Here is a 22819-nt window from a genome sequence, read left to right as displayed (position 1 = left end):
ATAGTTTGTAGTATACAAAGAGTTAAATTGCACATGCTGATAGATCACCATAGCTCTCCATGCCAGTCTGTCTGCTATACTTCTCTTGTGTCATGGAGACTGTGTTTGGTTTCTATAGAAACCAAACAGAAAAGAACTGCTCCAGCTATTCCATTTTAAGATTTCATCATAAATTTTAAAAAGAATCTTAAGATATGTATTTGTTAGTGGCTTTTGAAAATGAAAAACAGATCTGCCATGTTTGCAAAGAACTTCAGACTTAGAAAATAGTTGAGTAATTAGTGAAGGAATGTAACAGGCTGAGTGAAAGCAGATCAATACAACAGGCTACAGCAGACTTAATCCTACAGTTAAATGTCCAGAAATTGGAAAGTTTGCAGGTTAAACATTCCCAGGCTTTGTACAACTGCTTAGGGTTGCCATACATTATTAAGAATAAGCAGGGGGGCTGCACCTTCCCCTACATCATCGTACTAATGCATGCTTATTGTAACCCTAATTCTGCACCTGCCCTTAAACACAGATAGCTGTAGCTGGTTTTTGAGCACCCAGTACTGCTCCATGACCTGGTACCCTTTGACTCTAAACTGTGGAGTAAATAAAAAAGAAAAAAGGGTCTATTCTCCTATCCAACATGCCTATCAAGGATCAGCAAGAACCAGGTCATGAGTCCAGTCTTCCACGATGAAATATGAAATTTAGGAGCCAAAAATCAGTATTCTGCTTTTATAAACTCCAGCAAGACTGCACTCATGGTCCCACCCCCTTCAGCATTAAAATCCAAAACCCAAACACAAAACTACCCTACCCACATGTAGTCGATTATCATTGTTTTTATCATCTGGAGCACCTGCAGCATTTGATAATTAGTGTGCTTGATGAATTTTCCTAGATCTTAAATCTATGAACTGGATTAGAACAAGTGAAGTGTACACACACACACACACACACACACACACACACACACACACACACACACACACACACACACACAGACACACACACACACACACACACACACACACACACACACACACACACACACACACACACAGGGCCGGCCTTTGGTCAATTGATGGCCTAGGCAAAAGGGCTCCACAGTGCCCCCTTCATGCCACATGGTACCCCCAACCTGGCATACCTACACCATTCAGATTACTGGGAAAGTGCCCCTGCTAGAATGGCGCCCTAGGCAGCCACCTAATTACCTAAGGCCAGCTATGCACACGCGCACACACACACACACACACACACACACACACACACACACACACACACACACACACACACGCATACACGTATGAGTATATTAAGAAATGTCGATGTGCAGAAACATTGATACACATTATTTCAGTGCTAGCATGTCAATTGCAAAGTTAACCAAAAGAAAAACTTTGCAAAACTGCACTGATCACAAAAATAATACAGTCTCCTTTGTGATCAGTAAAAAACAAAAAAAACCCCACTAACTTGCAGATACACTCTATCTGCATAGCAGTATTGTTAGGAAAAGGGATTTTAGCAATGTAATATGTATGGCACATACACAATACAAAATCTACCTCCTTTCCCTAGCCCTTACTCTAAACCTAATCTGTAAACACACACACACACACACACACACTCTCTCATCTCCATAACCAACACTTTCATTGTATTTGAAAGTTTCTGCATTACCATCTTCTCCCACTTAGTGCTACCACATGCACATCTTCTCACTAAAAGCAATATTTGATGTTGCTCCTTTTGTACAGTCCTGCATGCAACTATGAATTTATTTGACTACTTCTAACAGCAGAAATAGTTCTGCAACATATGAATTCTAAAGAGTGCATGATAACCATAAATATGTTGATACAGACATATATCTATCTAGCTGTGTACCACAGCAAATAGGAAGAGTGTTGGTCAGAACAAAAACAAAACACCAAAGCCTGTTTTTAAGATTATAGTTAAATAGTGACTCCAGGGGTCCTGATAAGTCAAATTTTAGACTGTTCAGAAGGCATCTCAGGATGTTTTAGGGGCCCATTGAGGTTGTGCTCTTGGCTGTAGTGGGCACAGCCAGTATATTCTCCCTTGTTATAGTTGAAGAGGCTATGTTTCAATGTATTTCTTAGGGGATGGTTGGAAGTGAGATGCAGGTAAAGTTGCAACTGAATTTGTCTGCTAACAAGTTCACTATAATGTCAGGTCAGTGAATGTGGCACCATTAACCACCAGCTCAGCAAACTGCTGTGTGCTGCCCTTGAGGTTTCTGACATAGATGGAAAGGGCCTTATTGTTATTTTTCACCTGGGAGGCTGAGTTGACTCTGTTTGACCAAATTATCCATATTAGTTATCTGTTTAGTTTGATGAGTGAGTTTTTAACTTTATGGGAATTACCTTTCCTGATTTTTGCCATATTTTTTTCCTTTTGTTGCCACCGGGACGTTTTGTTTCTGGGTTTAGTTCTGGGCTTACATCTGGTAGGTACATAAGCCTATATGCAGCCACTGACATGGTTGTACAGAGTTTCCAAGAACAATTCAGCATAGGCTGCTGTGTTCTCAAGGATTGAATGGGCATTGAATTTTGGCAAACCATTACTTAATAAAAGGTGGCTTGCCTTGGAATAGTTCCTAACTGTTACTGGTTTTATTAGAGTTACTGAGTTCATTTTGAGTTCAAAAGAGACAGCTTCATAGTTGGACCTTAACAAGGAGGATGAGACATTAGGGAGTGCAGCATTCTCCCATATCTGTGAGCACAAGTCCAGTATGCTGGAGTCTCTAGTTGGGTATATTCACTATATTGTCAAGTGTGCCTGTAGATTTGAGGCTGTGTAGGATTCCCAGTCTACAGAGGGGTAATTAAAGTCCCCAAGAGTAGGTTGGATCGGAAGTGTAGCTGGTAGATCCATGTGTGTCTTGTGAGCTTCTTGGGACATGGAGGGTGACCTATAGCTGGGTAGGATATGGTACAGGATTTTGTCTCTGGTGATCTGCATGTGGAAGAACTCCAGCACATCATTCTGTCTGACCACCCTAGAGGTATGCTTGTTATTGATGTATATTGAGACAGCTTCACCTGTAGCCCTTGTTTGTGCAGTTACTGGTCTAAAAGTGTGGAAGCGACTGAAACCTTGTACTACTATGGTACTTTCTGCATCTTTAAAACATGTCTCCATAACTGCACAGGTGTGTTTTCTCGAGTGCAATGAGGACATGGAGGGTGTGTATTTTTTTATTTAGGCTCCTGGCATTTTGCAACAACATCTTGAGTATTAGTCGAGTTAGTTTTGCTATGTCAGTAGAATTATCAATTTTGTATTGCCTAAGAAAGGCATTAAGAGGGTGGATAAAGTTTTAGCCAATATTCAATAGCAAAGATGGGACATGTGCAGACCATCCTTGCCAAAGCAATGTGATCTATTAACCATGTCAATGTGCTGTATGTGGATTTGATAAATTTATAGTGTGTGATGTGTTTTTTGACACATTGAGTTACATCCGTGTTAATGGCAAAACTTGCCAGGTCAAGTAATAGTTGCCATAGATGTCTGGAGTTCTGTAACTATATCAGCATTATTCACAGTGCATTATTCTAATTTTTAAAGTACACTTAGAGCTGCATGTAGGTAGTTACTAGACTTGCAGTTTAGGGGACTATTGAGGACCTTAGCCCAAATTCCCTGTTTCTTTCAAGGATTGCCTACTTAAGTGTCTTGCTCAAGGCCACAAAACAGGCAAATCAGAGCTGAGATAATCAAAGCCTTACCACAGTTAGTGCGGTGCACTGCCTTAACCCTCTGTGCCAAATGCATTACAGGAAAATACAGTCTTTCCTGCTTGTTCTTTAATTAAATGTATTGAACTAGATGTTTCAGATGCATACAATAATGTATTCCAGTAATGCAGAAACAACATAAGATGTAGAATATAGTATAACTTTATTAAGTCTCTACTTAAACAACAGCCTGTAGTGGGAATAGCTGGACATACTCTGACATTACTAATATCTAGTAGACCTAACACATATTGCCACTGTGTTGCATTTCTACCCCTTTAATGTACCTACCACCCATTATTTTTACATTACTCTAAAACCATTGTGTTGAAAAATAGATTTAAATGACTAAAAGTGAGGAAAGGCAGAAATGAGATTTTAAGCTACAGGGCAGTTTTCATTAAGAGACTAACAGGAAAGAAAAAAAAGCATTTATGTGGCCTATTCTTTAACACCAGTGTTGCTTTCCTTGCACTTGTCTGTCATGCAGAGTCCAGTGATAAAAACTTTAATAGCAAAATTAACTATCTGAATGTGTATATTACTATTGTTAACTATATGAATGTGTACATTGTAATGTAACACAATGCAAATATAAAGAAAAAGGAGTGATACCAGAAGAATGGTAAAGAGATATGATTTGGGTAGGAATGCATTAGCTATTATAATTCCAGTAGTGGAAGCAGTGACAGAGCAGTTTATGAAGTACTCTAGAGGGTTTTCTGATGATCTGTATATAAACAGATGACAGCTCACAGGAGTTTAATGTACAGTGATCATGTTACTCCATTGTTATTTATTACTGCGATTTACCACAAAAGATCCAAGATACAAGTGTGATAATTATACTGTACATGCTATGAGATATACACAGATCCTGTCGATTGTAAATAAAAATGTATATTATGCTAATGGTATTATCCTCTCCTTTCTACTGCTTTATGTATCCACTGACCCTGCATTTGATTCATAGGTGAATACTAGGCTAACTGTGCTGAAGGGCTATTTTAAGCCTAGCAAATAACCCAAGGTCAGAGTCAAACCCTGCACTTTGTGTTTATGAGATGAAGACCTTAACCATTATGCTATACCCACCATGGGTCTGTTAGTAGTAGAGTATTGGAAAAGTAACTACCATGTACCTTTTATTTTTTGTGGCATGTCTTCTCAGTCTTGGACTCACTTCTGATCCCTCTGGACATAATACAAAACTCTCTTGTTGTCTGAGAGAAGACTGAGGCATCTCAGTACAGTGTCATACTCTGAACATAGATATTTTTTATTTATATGCTCTACCCATTTCCCCACTCCATTGCCACTGTGAAATGATTTAAGGGTGTTATGGCTGAGGTCATCTGTTAGTGCCCTCCACCCTTGGTATCTGTAAGCATGGGATACATACCAGCAACATCACTGTGAAGGCTGCCATGTCTGCTTATGATCCCCCACTCTCCCCTAGGTACAGACAGACCAGTAAAAGTGAAATACTTCTGTCTTTCCTTTTCAACTGGTTAGTTTTTAAAGTGCTGGGCTTTATAGCTAAAACCAGATTGCCTGGTTCAAAGTCAGGAGCTGTGCTCCCTTATTCTTGCGGAGTCTTCATTTAAAGCAAAAAATGTTGCAAAGTTCAAGGCACAGTGACACCTAATGGTAATTCAAACAAAATGTATTCTTAAAATATCAGCGATCACTATTGTACTTACTGTATGTGCATGTCCATGGTAGGGATAGTAGTCATTCCAAATGGAAAAGAATTTCAAATCATGCTTTAGGAAACTGCCCCAGTGACGTGCTGTGCACAAAAAATCATTATTCAAACCACAATTAGTGAATATAAGTGCTTCAATAGAATTTGTTTCCCGTGAGATACTTAGTATTTAATGTTTGTGAAGCACTGCATATTATACCGAATTAAAGTGTTTATAACAATACCTTGAATAGCTGTAGTTTATTATTTTTGATGGGTCTGTCCCTATAGGCTTGCAATTTCTGTCTTTGCACTCTGATTGCTAGTGGTATGTATATGAACAAAACCAATTGTTTACATAGAAAGTTGCATGGAACTCTAATCTCATAAACACTTCTTATGTACAAATTTCACAGAATAAATAATGAAGCCCCTGATTATTCAGTTCTTGATTTAATCTATTTAAATATTAAAAAAATACTTAATATCTTACATTTAACACTATCTACTGACCTGGTAGAAAAATGTATCACCTAATAATTTAATTATTATTTATTACAACAAAATGATTTAACTCATAATAATGAATTATATCATATTTAAACTATAACATAATTACAGATATACACTGAAAAGGTAAACTGGGTGTTGTCAAGTTGAGAATCATCTATTTGGCATTTTGGTATATTTCATTATAATGGCTTTGTCTGAACTGGCCATGTAGTGTGTGTGTTTATGGCAGGTGAATTTGTGTGTATGTAATTAGGTTTGCATGGGAACACAAGGCACTTTATGGTTTGAGTGTTTTGTATTTTAGTGTGAAGAATCGACTTTTAGATGGAGTAGGGTATATGTACGATTGCTGTTTATGTGTATAGGTTTATTGGGTCATAGGTAAGTACTAGGCTAGCTGCCTTTGTAGGTCATTTTAAGTGTAGCCAGTTTCCCTTTTTTGTGCTTGAATTAAGCTATTGCATTTGGTTATATATTGGCCTTACCAATTCCATGGTCAGTAATTATATAGTACCCTTAATGAGAATAACTGGAATCCTACCACAGATAATTCGATGGGACCCATGCATGGAATAAAATATTTAGGAGCTGTATCTCCACAATACTAATACAGGGTGCAGCTCTGGGATAAATTTTCTGTTTCCCATCCATAGATCTAAATTGTTGTTGAAAATGGACAGGGATGAACTTTGTTTTATGTGGATGGGGAGTCTGTTTCATAGCAGCAGTATTCTCTGTGAAATATATCTGTACCCTGAAAACCACTCTGCTAATGTTGCAGAAGAGGTTTAGATTCCTAGAGTAAGTATTTCTAATGCCATTTGACTAGCTTATGTGCAGTAAATCTATCAGTAATGGGTTTGAGGATGCCTTGTATTGTAGACACAGATCATTACTTAGCAGTCTGTAGGATATCGAGTATAGTGACAGGACTTTGAGTCAATTCATGTAGGGCATGTTGTTTAGGCCTTGTATCCTTTTAGTAAGGTATCTCTGTGGGTATTTCAGTTGTTGCATGTGTCTGGACAGATACATGCCACAGGGGCATTATATTCAATGATTGGCCTAATGAGAGTTGAGTAAAGGGGGACAATGACATACATATATCTAGACACAATCACTTTGCTTATAAGCTGTGCAATATAGAAGGACTTTCGTATGATAATAGACAAAATGTTGGTCAAAAGTTATGTCACTGTCCACTTAAGTTCCAAAATCATGAACAACTGGGTTAACTCTTAGGGGTGTATTGTCAACAAGGTAGTTCCCTGGGGTAGATGGTTTCCCAAAGGATACAATAATGCATATTTTGGCATTTAGTTTCAGACCATGATTTTGACACCGGTTATTTATTTGGCACAAACCTCCCTGCAGGATGGCTAAGTCATTTGAGGATCCAGTGACTGTTCCTAGCTTGCAGTCATCTGCAAACATTATATTTGTGTATTTTTATTTATTCTTTTGTTGACCAGGTTAGTCACACTAGGCTACTGCCCTCTTTTCAGGGAAGACCCACGGTGGTATTTATACTACTAGGGGAAATTTGGTCAGGGCATCAGGGAACATCCTCTACTCTTGCTAGTTGGGGGAAGAGTTTGTGTGTTACACATCCTGACTTCCCGTTTCCTGCCCAGGCATGGAGGCAGCCAGGGGGAACATGGTTGATTCAGCTTTTGCTGAAACTGGAATGAAAGTAGCTAAAAACATAGATGAAATGGTATAATTGCTACCAGAAGTTTTTTTCTAATGATGTGGGTACAGAAAAAAAAAAAAAACAGTGACATTGGAGGAAAAGGAGATTGTAGCTGCAATAGAGATGGAGTCAGAGGAACACTTTCAGAGGAGAATAAAGGAGAGATTATTACCTCTGAAAAATGCATAATTACAGCCCTCCAATCGGGGGTTGCAGGATGATTTATTTTGAAGAAATGGTAAATCAAAGTGAGCTAGAAAATAGAGTAGCAATTTTATTGAGTGACATAATGGAAAAATAGAAGAAGAAAAAGGAGAAGAAGAGAATATGCCAGAAAAAGTTCCAGAGACAAAAACCTATACACAAACTGTTGGAGAAGGAACAAAAAAGAAAGAACAAATAAAAGAAACAAAAAAGTATACAGTACATGTGAGCAGTAAAAAGAAGAAAGTTTGGGCATGTATGAGGTTTGGGACTCTGTCATAGCAGTTATGGGTGTCAAAGTAAAAGATGTATGAGCATTCATTTTAATTAATAAAGACACTTTTTGTGACTTAATATTTGAGAGTGGGCAGGCCATGAACAACATTTTTGGGTGCATATGAACAAAAGAAAAATAATTATCCATGGTTAGAATATGTGGTGCAATATTTTTACAGACAAACAAAAAAAGAATAATGATCGAGTTTAGAACTGAAGCTGAAGCAAAAGAACTGAAAGAACATTTGTTAACTATATGTAAAGAAGTAATAGACACTACAAAAATATATGATGAAAAAGGATGGTGGGCTGGGGAATGGGAAAGTGGAGTAATACTGAAAATGGAAAATGATAATGTTATGCATGTACCTAGTATTATTAATGTTCATGGTAATATGGGTTTTGTGAAATACAGAGGTCAAACAAAGACTTGTTATTTTTGTGGAAAGAATGATCATTTAATCAATGAATGTGATACAAAAGATGTTACTTATGTGGTAAAAACAGGGCATAATGCAAAATTGTGATTTAAAGTGCAAAAAATGTGGCAATACTGGTCATTCATGGCTAGAATGTGAAATTAATGTGCAAGAAAATGAAAATGAAAATGAAGTTATACAGGAGAATGGGATAGAAGAATGTGTTATACAAGAAATGTACAAAAAGAGGTGACAAAGAGGTGGTACATGAAGTTGATGAAAGTAACAAGGAAAGAAACGGAGGAGACAACTGAGGACGAAGCTGACTGGCGTACAGTAAGAAAAAGAATTTGATAGGAAAAAGAGTTAAAGAAAGGAAAATGCATTAAAAAAATATAATGCTTAAAGAAAATAAGAAAGGAAAGAGATACACATTTTATTATACTAACTGCGTTTAAAAGCTGAAAATATTAACTTTAAATGTGAACAGTATGAAAAATCTTAAGAGGAGAATTGGTATATTACAATGGTGTGTTGCAGTAGATGTATATATTATTGTTTTAAAATATATCAGATTATTAACAGATAAAGAAAGAACACAAACTGAAAAACTTTGGAACAGTGGTGTAGTTTGGAACATGGGAAAAGAAATGTACTCGGGCATATGTGTATTATATCAAGAAAGCATTAAAATATTAGAAGTAACGGTAGTGGAACTGGGAGAAATTATGGTAATAGTCTAGAGAAGGAAAAATATGTGTGTAGAATTATAGCATTATATGCATATGTAATAAAAAAGAAAGATGATGTTTAAAAACATTCTTGCATATATTTGCATACATATGGACATTATAGTGGTGGGTGATTTTAATTGTAATTTAAGAAAAAAATAAGAGCAGTTGTGATGTTAAAGTGGTTAAAGAAATTAAGAGAAGTGGAAAGTTAAGTGTAAGCGAGAATAACCACTGGACCTACAAAAGGAATGAAATTAGGACAGAAATTGATTCTTTTTTTAATATCTGATAGTTTAAAAGTTAAAGAAAAAGGAATTAAGTATGTTGGATTTTCAGATCATGTGGCTGTAAGGGTTAAAGTACAGGAAAATGAAGAGTATATAAGAACAGGAACATGAATAAAGATTCTTAATGAAAAGAAATTAGATTTAAAAGAAAAAAAGAACTTATGGAATGACGAAAAATCATATGAATATGACAGAGTTTTATGAGAATTGGATTGTTTGGTGGCATAATTTTAAAGAGAAATATAAAAAGTGCTTTTAGAATGTATAAGGAAGAAAAGAAGAAAAGAAAAAGAGAGATATAAGATATTAAGGCAATACATATTCAGATGCTTATTAGAGAAGAAAAAATCCTTTTATGAAAAAGAAAGAGGAATATATAACATTAATCATATTAAAATTAACAACTTGTTATATAAGCAAAGTTATTATTTTCAAGGAAAGAAATAAGTAGCACCTTATTTGATTAAAATAATAAAAAAAAATAAAATAAAAAGAGAATTAAAGAATAAGGAAGGTTAGCATATAAGACAGCAAGAAGGAATATATGAAATAGTTAAAGAATATGCATTGGAATTATTTGTTGAAAGAGAAGAAAACAGAACAAATTTATAAAGGTGAAAAATGAAATAATGAAGATAATTAGTATTTAGAATGAAAAATAACTATGAAAGAATTGAATGAAATTCTAAAAGTTATTAACATGAACTCTGCAACAGGACTGAACAGAATTGAATATAACATCTATAACGAAATGGAGTGGCAAAAATAATTTTTATAGAAGTTATAAATGAATGGTTAGAAACTGGAATTAAAGAGAAAGAGATATGTACAGGAGTTATAAAATTTATATAAAAAAAAAGAAATAAAGAGGAGATAAAAATTGAAGACCGATAAAATTGAATAATACAAATTATAAAATTTTCATGAGAATAATAACAAAAAAGTTACAAAAAATGGATAGAATGTGTAATCAAAATGTATTCAGAAGAAAAGAAAAAGGAAGTCAAGAGTTATTATGGACAATAAGAAAAATAATTGATGATATCATAAATAAAAATGTAGAAGCAAAGGTTATGTTACGGGATATAAGTAAAGTAATATTCAATATAAATCATTATGGGGAATTTTGTAGGCATTTAATGTAAGCAAAAAAGTATTACAGGTAATAAAATCAGTTCATGAAAAGAACTATGTGACACTAAATGCAAATGGCTGGAAAAATAGAATATGGAATAAAGCAGGGATACTCAGATAGTAGTGTAATTTTCTCAGTAGTTATGAATGTGATAGTGAAGAAAATTAATGAAATGTCAAGTAGCAGTAGATACAAAATGATGAAGGAAGTACAATTGTCAATAATGTATAATTATGTAGATGATATTGTACTAATTGTTAAAAATAAAGCATGGATGGAAAAATAAATGAAAAATTAAGTATAAATTAAAAAAAATTGTTTAAGTATAAATAAAGAGAAAAGTAAAGGATTTGATTTTGAAGCTATGATAGAAGGTGTTGATTTCAATGAAAATATATAGATCTATTAAGAATAATATTTGGACTGAATTAATACAGACAGCTACAATGGGTAGTGTACTCAAAGAAGTTAAAGGATGTGACTATTTTTTGGAAATCATAGATTTTCATATAAAAAAGCACACTTGTTGAACACCATGGTAAAAGGAAAATTACTTATGTTGCTAACATCTATATGATTCCTATGAAGTATAAAAAGGAACTAATGATGGTTATATTTTTTTATATGGGGCAAGAAGAGCAAGGAGGCTTGGGTTTAATAAACCCAATAGTATATGCAGCATCTTTAATTTTATATACAGTATCAAAAGGAATTGTGAAGGAAAATAAAAACTCGATAGAAATGATACTATATTGTAAACACAAAGAGCTGTGGGTAGGAATGGAAGTTAGAAAAAGAAGTAAAAGCACTGTGAATGAAGAAATGAAAGAGTACCAAAACAAAATTGTGTTATGGAAAATAAAAAAGAATATATGTGAAAAAAGTCAAAAAGTATGATACTTAAATATTATAAAAGCATTTTATTGCCTTGCTCCATGGAAAGATTTAGAAATACACAAGAAAAAAAATAATAATAATGGGATATAATAACTATAAAAAGATTAAAGAATGTAATGATTTTTTATGGAGATTGTCTACTAGAAAATTGCTGGTTAAGGCAAATATGCCATACAAGAAAAAGCAAGATAGAATATGTATTAAATGTGGAGAGTTTGAGACTACTGAGCATGTGTTTTTGAAGTAATTTGTGAAAAGAAATATGTAAACATAATAGGGTGAAATTTTGTTAAAATTTGACCAAATAAATATGAACATAATAGAATTTGTTTATTAAGGTGCATGAAAACAGGAAGAAGTGAAGAAAATGGACAGAGTAATATATGGAATGAGAGAATAATAAAATGAAATACAATGGAAAATGGACTTTGACAAAGATTCTGGAGGAAATATTGTTTTGGTTGTGGATAAAAGAATTGGGGAAATGCTTAAATTGAAGTGTATAATGTATGGAGTTTTGTAAATAATTGAAAATAATGTAAATATGTACATAATATGTAATTTATATATCAATAAAAAAACATTACTCTTGCATAGGGGGAAAGTGTTGTGTATGAGACACTATCATCTTCTGGTTTTCATTACTGGTGCAGAGGCAGCCAGGAGAAACCGAAGGAGCAATGGAGAAAGAAACTTTGTCGAAGGAGCTGTTAAGCAGTGCAGAAATGGTAGAATCACTAAAAAATGTGGAGGTGGATGCAAAGATTGTCGGAGTGCCTGTATTGGAGGAGAAGGAGATTATTGAGTGGAGCAATGTGGTAGATAAACATCTAGCTGATATCAAAGAAGTGTTTCAGCAGAAGCTGTTTGAAAGTGAGTTGGAGAGTCAAACAGGATGTACTATTACAACCCTCCAGTTTGGGACATTGCGAGATGATTATTTGGAGCAGTTAGTAGATCAGAGTGAGCTGATGAATGGAGCAGCAGTATCGTGGAGCAAGATAATGGGAAGATGGAAGAAGAAGGAAGAAAAAGTGAATCAGAAACCTGTGCGCAAACTGATAAACAATGAGAAGGAAAAGGAGAAGAAAAGAAAGAAGTTAAGAAAGGGTATACCATTCGAATAAGTAGAAAAAATGACAAATGACTTGACAGGTATGAAGTCTGGGACTCATTGTTTGAGCCATTGGATGTCTCTGCAAAAGAGGTAAGAGCATTTGTTTTGATTAACAGAGACATTTTGTGACTTATTTGAAAACTGACAATATATGGAGAATTTCTTAGGAAATTCTGACTTAAAAAAGAATGTCTATCCTCAGTCAGAATATGTTATTCAAGCATTTTTTAGAAAAACTAAGAAAAGGATAATGGTACTGTTTAGAACAGAAGTAGAGGCTTCCAAATTAAAAATACATTTAATGACTGCTTGCAAAGATGTGATGGACACTACAAAGATTTATAATGAAGAGGACTGTGGCCTGGAGGCTGGGAATGTGAGGTTATATTGAAAATGAAAAATAGTGTGAAGCCCATACCAAGTATTATAAATGTGAATGGTAATAGAGGTTTTGTTAAATATAGGGGTCAGTCTAAAACCTGATTTTTTTTGTGGAAAAGATCACTTGATTAATGAATGTAACAAACTGAAATGTTTTTATATGTAGACAGACAGTGCATGAAGCAAAGAATAATGTGAAATGAAATATGAAAAGTGTCGTAATACAGGACATGTTTGGTGAGATTGTGAAAATGAGGAGCGACAAATTGTAGAAGAGGTTATACAAGATGTGAAACAAGAAAAAGATACACTGCAAGAAAAAGTAAATCAAAATGAGGTAAACAAGATTACAGATGCAAGTGTTAAAGAAGCAAAAATAAAGGAGAAGAAAAAACTGATATAAGTAAAGAGGAATATGTGGATTGGCAAATAGTGAAAGGAAAAAATAATTCTATAGGAAAAAGTTAAAGAAAGGAAAATAAAATACAAAGGTATGTTAGTTAAAGAGAATAATAAAAAGTAAAGGATGAGTTCCTCCTTTTAATTTTTCTTTTCTTCTCTGCTAAAAACTGAAAATATTAACTATTAATGTGAATAACACTAGTAATGTTAACAGGAGAATTGGCATATTAGAATGATGTGCATTATTAGCTGTCAATGTAATTACTTTGGAGGGTATTAGATTATTAACACTGGAAGAAAGAGTACAAGTAAAGACAATTACGGAATGGAACTGTTGTTTGCAATATGGGAAAGGAAATTTGTTCAGGCATATGTATACTATGTCAAGATAACATGATTTATTTATTTATTTTAACATTTATTTAATTTAACATTTGTTTAACAGGAACGTCTGACTGGGACAGAGCCTATTTTTGGCAGAGGCCTGGGTAGAAACACTCTAGATGCATAGGTTCATAGGTAGGTACTAGGCTATCGACCCTAGGGCATAAGTAACCCTAGCCAACAAGGTTCCCTGGCTTACACCACCCAAGAAAGTTATTTTCATGTGCCCCTGTCAAGCAGAACCACAGAAGTGATTCCCGGGGTGTATTTCCTATTTCCCATCCACACATCAAGATTTTTCTTGAAGAGTGCTAATGAGGAACTTTGGTTGACATAGATGGGTAGCTTGTTCCAGAGTATGAGAAGTCTCTGGGACAGGAATCTATCCCTCCAGCATGTCCTGTTTATTGTGGTGACAAGGTTTAGGACCCTAGAGTGTGTAGCTCAAAGGGATTGGGATTTCTTTAGGTGTAGCATGTCCAACAGCTCTGGGTTTGACATAGCTTTATATGTTAGGCAGAGATCACCTTGGAGTGTAGGGCATCTGTTAGAGGCCCAAAACAATATTTGTGAGGTACTTCTGTGGCCTTTCCAGCTGCTGCAGATGTCTTGTGAGGTACATTCCAAAAGGGGTGTTGTACTCTATAATGGGTCTAATGAGTATCAAGTAGAGGGGAGCAATGACCTCTTTTTTCCTGGATGAGAACTCTTTTGTGATGAGGTGTGCCATGTAGAAGGATTTCCTGACTACTGTGGCGATGTGAGAGACTACTGTCCTCCTGGGTCCCAAGGTCTCATCACACATTCGGCGTTAAGTAGACTGCCGCCTAGGTGGTAGTTCATGGATACAGAGTTTTTACCAAAGGGGATGACAATGCACTTTTTGGTATTGAGCTTGAGTTTATGGCTCTGACACCAGGCATCTGTCTCAATGAGGCCCTTCTGTAGGATGTCCACATCATTTGGGGACTCAACTATGGCTCCTAGTTTGCAGTCATTTGTGAACTTCATTAGCCAAATGCCTTCTGTGTTAGCCTGTACTTCAGAAAAATAGATACCAAACAGGAGAGGACCCTGGACTGAACCCTGTGGTATTCCTCTTGTCACTGGTCTGAAGTCAGATTTGGAGTCTGCTACTTTTACAGTGTGGGTTCTGTCAGTGAGCCAATTGGCAAACCATCTTGTGACATAAGGATTTATACCTAGTTTAGTGAGTTTATCTATAATTCTAGAGTGGGGGATGGTAACAAAAGCCTTGGTGAGATCTAGATAGGCTGTGTGAGCCACCTTACCCTTGTCTACAGCTTTGGTGACTGCTTCAAAGAAGTCAATCAGGTTTATGAGACATGATCTGCCTTTTACAAACCTGAACTGGGGGGGGGGGTCTAGAGTTTGGAGATTACCAATGCCTTTGTTTATAAGTTCCATGATGATACATTCCATGGCCTTGCAGACCAGGCTTGTCAGGCTAATGGGGCGATAGTTCCCGGGGTCAGTGTTGGTTCCCCCTTTGTGGAGTGTGATAACTGTTACTGTGCACCATTTAGTGGGCACAAAGCCTGACGTGAGGTATGATTGAACATAGTGCTTAGGTGGGGAGCCGGTTCATTCTGTAGTTCATGTAGAATGCAGCCTGGGATGTTGTCAGGTCCCATGGATGCTGTGTTTTTGGCTTTAGAAAGTGTGTTTTTCACCTGTGCAGCCATGATTACAGGAACTTTGCATTCTTCCAGTATAGAGATGGGCCCTTTAGCGGGTCAGAGGAGGGTAAAGTTAGCGCTGAACCTATCTGCCAGGATGTTGGCAATATCAATTGGTTCTGTATATTTAGTGCCATTGTGCTGTAACTTAGAGCAGATCTGAGTGTTGCCATTGAGATTCTTGGCATAGCTTTAGAATGCTTTGTAGTTGTCTTTAGAATCAGTGTCAATTTTGTTTTCATAACCAGCTTAGGAGGATTTTATGAGGGATCTTAGCTTCTTACTGAGGCTGACCAGGAAGTTCTTCCAGTCATGGGATTTTACTCTTTTTTGCTACAGTTTCTTTCTTCTGTTGTAGAGTTTGTTTATAGCAGGGGACCACCAGATTGGCTTCCTTTTTTTGGAGGATAGCATCTTGGTTCTGTTAGAGATAGCATGATCCGTGCACTCGTGTAAGTGCTTATAAATTGCATTTGTGTAGGATTCAGCACTCGTACCTCTATTGTCCATCTGCATTGGTGTCATGAAGTTTGCCACTTCTGTCTTAAGAAGTGTGAAGTTGGCTTTGGAGAAATGTTTTACGGTGGTTTCCCTAATGGGGGGTGGGTGGCGGGATGTGGATGTCTAGGCTGATTAGCTTATGGTCGGATCTAACCAATGAGGAATTGACCTCTGGTGTGGAACACCGGTCACCCATGTTGGTAATGAACAGGTCCACGATGTTGCTGCCCCTGGTGGGGTGTAGATAATTTGATCCAAGGCGTTGGAATTTATGAATTCCAGAAAACGTTGAGCAAAAAAGTTGGTACATGAGTAGTTTTCTCAGTTACTGGTGGGGTAGTTAAAATCGCCCATTATTAGGGTGTTGGGTTGTACCCTAATATTTTCCAGTGTATCAAAAAATGAGGAGTGGGAATCCTGGGGCATAGTGGGGGATCTGTATCAATTTACAGTTTGGATTGTGGTCTTGCCCAGAGTTAGTTGCACTAGGATAAGCTCGGATGCAGTATGCTGAGCAACTAGCCTGGAGGTGTGGATATCCTTAATGAATATGGACACGCCTTTGCCTTTAGTGTTTTGGTCCAGGTTAGGTGGTCGAAAGGTGTGGTATGAATTATAGCCTAGTAATGCAGGGGTGCTCTCTGGAGCCTTGAACCAGGTCTGTCACTGCACAGATGTCCATGTTTTCTATTTTAAGGAGTGCCTTGAGTGAATGCATTTTGAGGTTTAGACTTCTAGCATTGAGTAGCATTACCCTCAGATTTTGCTTGCTTTTACATGTTACGGTGGTGAATTTGTCATTTGAACCTTGCCTAAAAAAGGCACTATAGGGGTGGCAAGAGCCTTAGCCAATATCCGGAAGCCCAAGGGCAACAGGTACAGGCCATCTCTGGCAAAGCATCATGGTCTGTCGATCATGTCATCTCAGGCAGACAGATACTGGATCCCCTTAGAATGACACCAGAAGCTTAGCCAATTGTTGAAGTCAGTCATTTTGTCCTTGTACTGTGGTATCATTCTGGGTGATGGCAGGATGCTACTCAGGGCTAGGGTCATACATGCCTGGGCTACAAGATCAGAGAGCTCCTCCATGTCTCTTTTCATGTAGTCCAGGGAGGTATGTCTCAGGTCATTCACACCAACAAAGACAATGACAGAGTCATATTTGTACTTCTTGTGGAGTGACCTGAGTGCATGCATTATGTGGCAGATCCTGGCACCCGACAGGCAGCTAGCAGTAACTTTCTCCTTGTTTAGCCTGATGAGTGGAACATCAGTGTGCCTGACTATAGAGTCACCTATGACTAGAGTGTTTGGCATGTTGTTATGCCTTATGGACTGTGGTTGAGTGGCACACTGAGTTTGTGGGCTATGTGTCATTTGGGTTGTGTTGGGGGGTGGAGGCTGCATGCATTTCTGCTTTGGATGTCTCTGTTGCTTGAGCAGATTTTTATTGAGAGCCTCCGTGAATGTAGGTGTGTGTTTTGTGTTGCTATGTATGTGTTTTGGTGGTGTAGGTTTTGAGGGACTTTGTGATGAGTGTGGTGTGGTGCAAGTGTTTATCTTCTCCTCTTGACTGTCTAGTCCAGTCTTGGGTGAAGAGAGCTTTGCTTCCAGTTTGGCTATATAAGTGCATCTCTCACAGGTTGTAGTGTTGGGTGGTAGTAGGAGAGGGTTGTCTGTGTACATGAGGCAATTGCTGCATTGCCCCAAGATGCCCAGATTCATCAGGTGGACAGGAGAAAACACCGGGTGCTGACCCTTAGACATGTCTGGATAGGTGATTATTTATTAAGTACTAAAAACTGTTTTTTTCTAGACAAGTGAGGAAAGTTGAGTGCTGTAGTAGTTTGTAGCTTATTTATTGGTTAAAGAAACAGATTTGAGTGCTAAAACTAAAAAACTGGCTAGTTCTAAGGGAAAATTTGAAGAGCAGACGTTATGGTGCCAGGAATAGTTTAACCCTAGCCAAGCGGTGATTTAATATAACAGTAGCAAATGAGCAAACTGATTTATTTTGATTATGATGATATAATAAACAAAATGTTAATGCAAAGATTATGATGTGAAATTTAAGCAAAGCATATGATAGAATTCAACATGAAATATTATGGGATATCTTAAAGGCATATAACATTAGTAAAAGAATAATAAATGTAATTAAATCAGTTTAGGATAGAACTATTGTTAAATTTAATGTCAATGGATGAATTAGTGAAGAGCTTCAAATAAGATCTGGAATTAGACAAGGATGTCCAGCTAGTAGAATATGAAAAGAAAAAAGAAACTGCAAAGAAGTTATAAAAGAAAAAGAGATAGAAGATGGTGTTGTACAGAAAGATACACGACAACTGAAAAATGGAGAAGTTGCTTTTAAAATTAAAGAGAAATATAAAGAAAAAGAAATAGATGAGAATGCAAAGAAGAGACAGAGTGGCATATAGTAAAAAAAAAGAAAAACTCAATAGGAAAGAGAGTTAAGGAGAGAAAAAGAATCTTTAAAAATACAATAGTAAGAGCAAATAAGAAAGGTAAGGGATAAAATATCTTTTATACAACTGTTCTATAAAGCTGAAAATGTTAGCTTTAAATGTGAACAGTATGAAAAATATTAAGATGAGAATTAATATTATATATTGTTGTGCAGCTGTAGATGCTCAAATAGTAGTGTGTAAACAGAATATAAAGATATTAGACATAACAATAATAGAACTAGGCAGAATAACTGTAGTCAGTTTGAGCATGTATATAGGGTAATAGCCTTATATGCATATGTGACAAAAAAGAGATAGAGAAATAATGTTTGAAAGTATACTTAGTTATGTTTGTGTAAATATGGATATAATAAAGGCATGTGATTTCAATTGTAACCTAAGGAATAAAAAGAAGGACTGTGATGTTAAAATAGTTACAGAAATTATGAGGAGTGGACAATTAAAAATAAGGACCAATAAACACTGGACCTATAAAAGGAATGAAATTCAAACAGAAATTGATTACTTCTTAATATCAGAAAGTTTAAAAATTACTCAATAAGCAATAAAATATATTGGAGTTTCTGATCATGTGGCTATTTCGATAAAAATTCATGAAAATGAGGAATATATTAAAAGAGGAAAAGGAATACAAATAATTAATGAAAACGAATTTGATATATAACAGAAAAAAGAGATTACAGAATTATGGAAAAACATATTAGTATGAGACCTTTATATGAAAACTGGACTAATTGGTGGATACAATTAAAAAAGAAATATAGAAAGGTATTTTAAAATGTGTAGAAGAGAACAGGAAAAGAGAAAAAAAATGGAATACAGAGTATTAAGCAAAGAACTTTTTAATGGTTTGGTAGAAAAAGATAAGATATTGTATGACAACGAAAGAGAAATATATAAAAAAAAATCAAGAAAAAAAATTGTTATATAAGCAAAAATATTGCTTACAAGGTAAAAAAAAGAAGTAGCACCATATTTACATAAAATAACAAAAGAAAGAAAAACAGTAAGAGAATTCAAGAATAAAAAAGGGAAACAAGTTAAGAAGCAAGATGGAATATAAGAAATAATTAAGAGTTAGGTACTATATTTATATGCCAAAAGAGGTGTGCTTAGAACAACTTGATAATGGTAGGAGATTTACTAAAGAAGACAATCCCCGGGATTCATGAAGCTCGGTGCAGGGCCGGCGTTAGGCTTGCGCCGACCGTGTGGCATGAAGATGGCTCAGTAGTGCCAAATGCATATTAATGAAGGCACACTGCCGCCACAGCCACGTGCATAGGAAACGAGCGTGAGTGCATAGGGCGTGTCGAAGTGCCGCACGGAGGTGTGGAAATGTCAGCTGTCGACGTGCAACCTAAAATGCTTGCATATAACAATTTGCCTGCAATAGTAATCACATCTGTCAGTGTCCGTGGATACTGAAACGTATGCAAAGCATGCAAGACAGTTCCTGCAAACACAGAATTAAGAAGCAAACATAAATGCACGGTAGGGAATAAAGGGTCCCCATCCCTCGAACAAATGACATTGAAAACCATGTGCCCGTAGTCCAGTGCAGTGTAGATAGGTATACCAAGTGGAAGTGAAATGCATCATGTTAGTGTGCCGCCAATAGCTACGTCCAGCCCAATGGTCAGGGTCACCAGCTGTCCCACATTGTGAGGGAGAGTACACAGCTGGGCAGATGTGTCCATAACAAAACCACGATAAATGTAAATATCTAGCGACCGTATGACAGAATTATATCCCACAATGCATGCAATAGTCACATACAATAGGTATGTCCATATGTAAAATACCATATGTGACAAGAAATAGAATAAGCAAGAAAATGAAACAGAAGGAACATATAAACTGCTACAACAATAAGGCAACATGTAGGCTTAAAGGAAAATTATTATCCATAGCATTGACTGTGGGTATGTGTTGTCCAGTACAATCAGATATGTGTCCAGAATATATCCCATCCTGGACACAGGAAAAGGTGGCACCCTGCCAATGATCAGAGCAGTCAGCCAAAATCTGCACATATGCGGTCCAAGCTGTACTTGTCAGGATGTGTCACAGTTGAAAGGGTATTACCCGGGTGTACCTACCATGTCATGAAAGATAAGTATTTGTGTGTACCTATGTGCATGATGTACAGCATGTGGAAGGTGAAACATGCCAGGGTAGCCCACACAACCATACAGGTACCTGACATATGTAGTGTATGCAATGTGTTACCTTGACCGTGTCATGGGCCATCAACCAAAGCAGTGATGGATGGAGTGTCAGGAATATGTGTGTGTGGGGGGTGGGTAATGGTATAATCCTCAAAGGCGAGACTGTGTTGTATGCAGAATAGGTGAACTGGAGGTGTATGAGGGAGCAGCGGGTGAATCAGAAAGAAACACAAAGAACATGTATACACATCTGCAATACAACTTGACAGGCCATACTGTAGAACACAATCCCACAAACATATGAATATTAAAATGTGCAATACAAATGTACAGAAATGTCACCGGCACATACCCACAGAATGGTCCTGATGGAACCGGCCCATTCAAATGTAACACACCTGGATGCATAATTGAATACCCATCATCCCCTCCACAGCACACAACCCACCCCCATACCTGAACATCCACCAAATCCAGCCATACTTGGCCTACTAGCTTGGTGCAGCCACATCTACACATAGTGACCACTACTCATATGTAGTAGGCAGTGTCACCCTAGGCAGTTTCAGGATTGCAAACTATGTATCCCTTGCATGTAAAACCCCCAACACATTTTCATAAAGCCAAAAGAATGGTCGGTGTTGGTCTTGTTAAATTTTTGGATATCCCTCATGGGATAAGTAACTTGTGTAAACATCAGAATGGGTATCAAGACATGATGTCCAGTCCTGTAGACATCTGGACACAAGTTTGAATGTGCAGTAGTGGTGCACGAGACTGTCCAGCCCTAGACGGTCATGCAGAACCTACTACCCAGGATCAAACACCTTCCCGCAACGCACGTGTCCCCACATGAATAATCGAGAGAATATATTGTACACATTTGCATAGTGGCACTTGGAAATAGGGTGATTAAGGCACTGACATAAACAGGGTACCCCCTGATCCACTGTGTGAGGGACAGTCACTGTGTGGGTAGGTGTGTCCTGACCAACAATGATACAATGCCAAATGTCCTGTGATTGTAGGAAATAACTATGTACCATACTGCATGTAACAGTTGCCTAAAGCAGTCATGTAAGGATAGAAAATATATAATTTGTACAAGAAACAGACTAACAACTAAAGTGCTAAAGGTATAGGCTCTCAGCTAGGAAAATAATGAATGTTCTAAACCTGCACTGACCGTGGGTATGTGTTGGCCTAAACAATCTGGTGTCCCCAGAATATATCCCAACCTGTACATATGACAATGTGGCAACCCTACCAATGGTCAGACCATTCGCACAATAACTGGTCAGTGTCTTAATCACTCACAAAGCCAGTGACCTTTGGAGGAAAGGTGTTGAATGAGAATGACTAATTACAACAATTAAGAGTAATAGCCGCATTTAACTGCAGAAAATAAGTAGTAATATGAATCTGTCAGCACGTTCCAAGTTAATAGTACTAATATGGTATAAGTGTGCGTGATTGTCTCTGATTTGTCATAGCCTTGTCCCTGTCACTGTAGAAACTAGTCCCCGAGTATCACAGAGGTCCGTACACATATGTACACCAACCAACTGTCACATTTGTAGACAGGACTATTATATACCTGTAGTGAATTTATAACTGATGTCCAGAATAATATTCATAGTATATATAAATGAATGAAATAGTCAAACGTGAAGGAAAACACCAGTGGAAACCCCCCCACCCTGTATTATGTAGTGGAACCACTCCCTGCCCTATATTATGTAGTGCCGACCTAATAATGTGGTCAGAGGTGCCCAAACACCTGCGCCTGTAAACACAGGTAGAATGTTAAATTTGGGACTAACACTGTCCATGTGCTACATCTGACATTTGAACAGATACAGGGCAGTTCTAGTCACCAGTCAGACAAACCTAAACCCGGACCAGCACATGAACACCCTGACAATCAAACACACGTATGCGCGTGGACTATAAGCGTAGGAGTTCTGAATATCCTTGGAGTGAGTAGACATGCAGCACTGGTCCAGAGCAGTAGGAAATAGGGAATGTCGGAAGTGTAGTACTGCAGTTTTCC

Source organism: Protopterus annectens, chromosome 2.part1, assembly GCF_019279795.1.
Source record: "Protopterus annectens isolate FY-2018-M chromosome 2.part1, PAN1.0, whole genome shotgun sequence".
NCBI lineage: Eukaryota > Metazoa > Chordata > Ceratodontiformes > Protopteridae > Protopterus > Protopterus annectens.
This window is presented reverse-complemented; position numbering follows the sequence as displayed.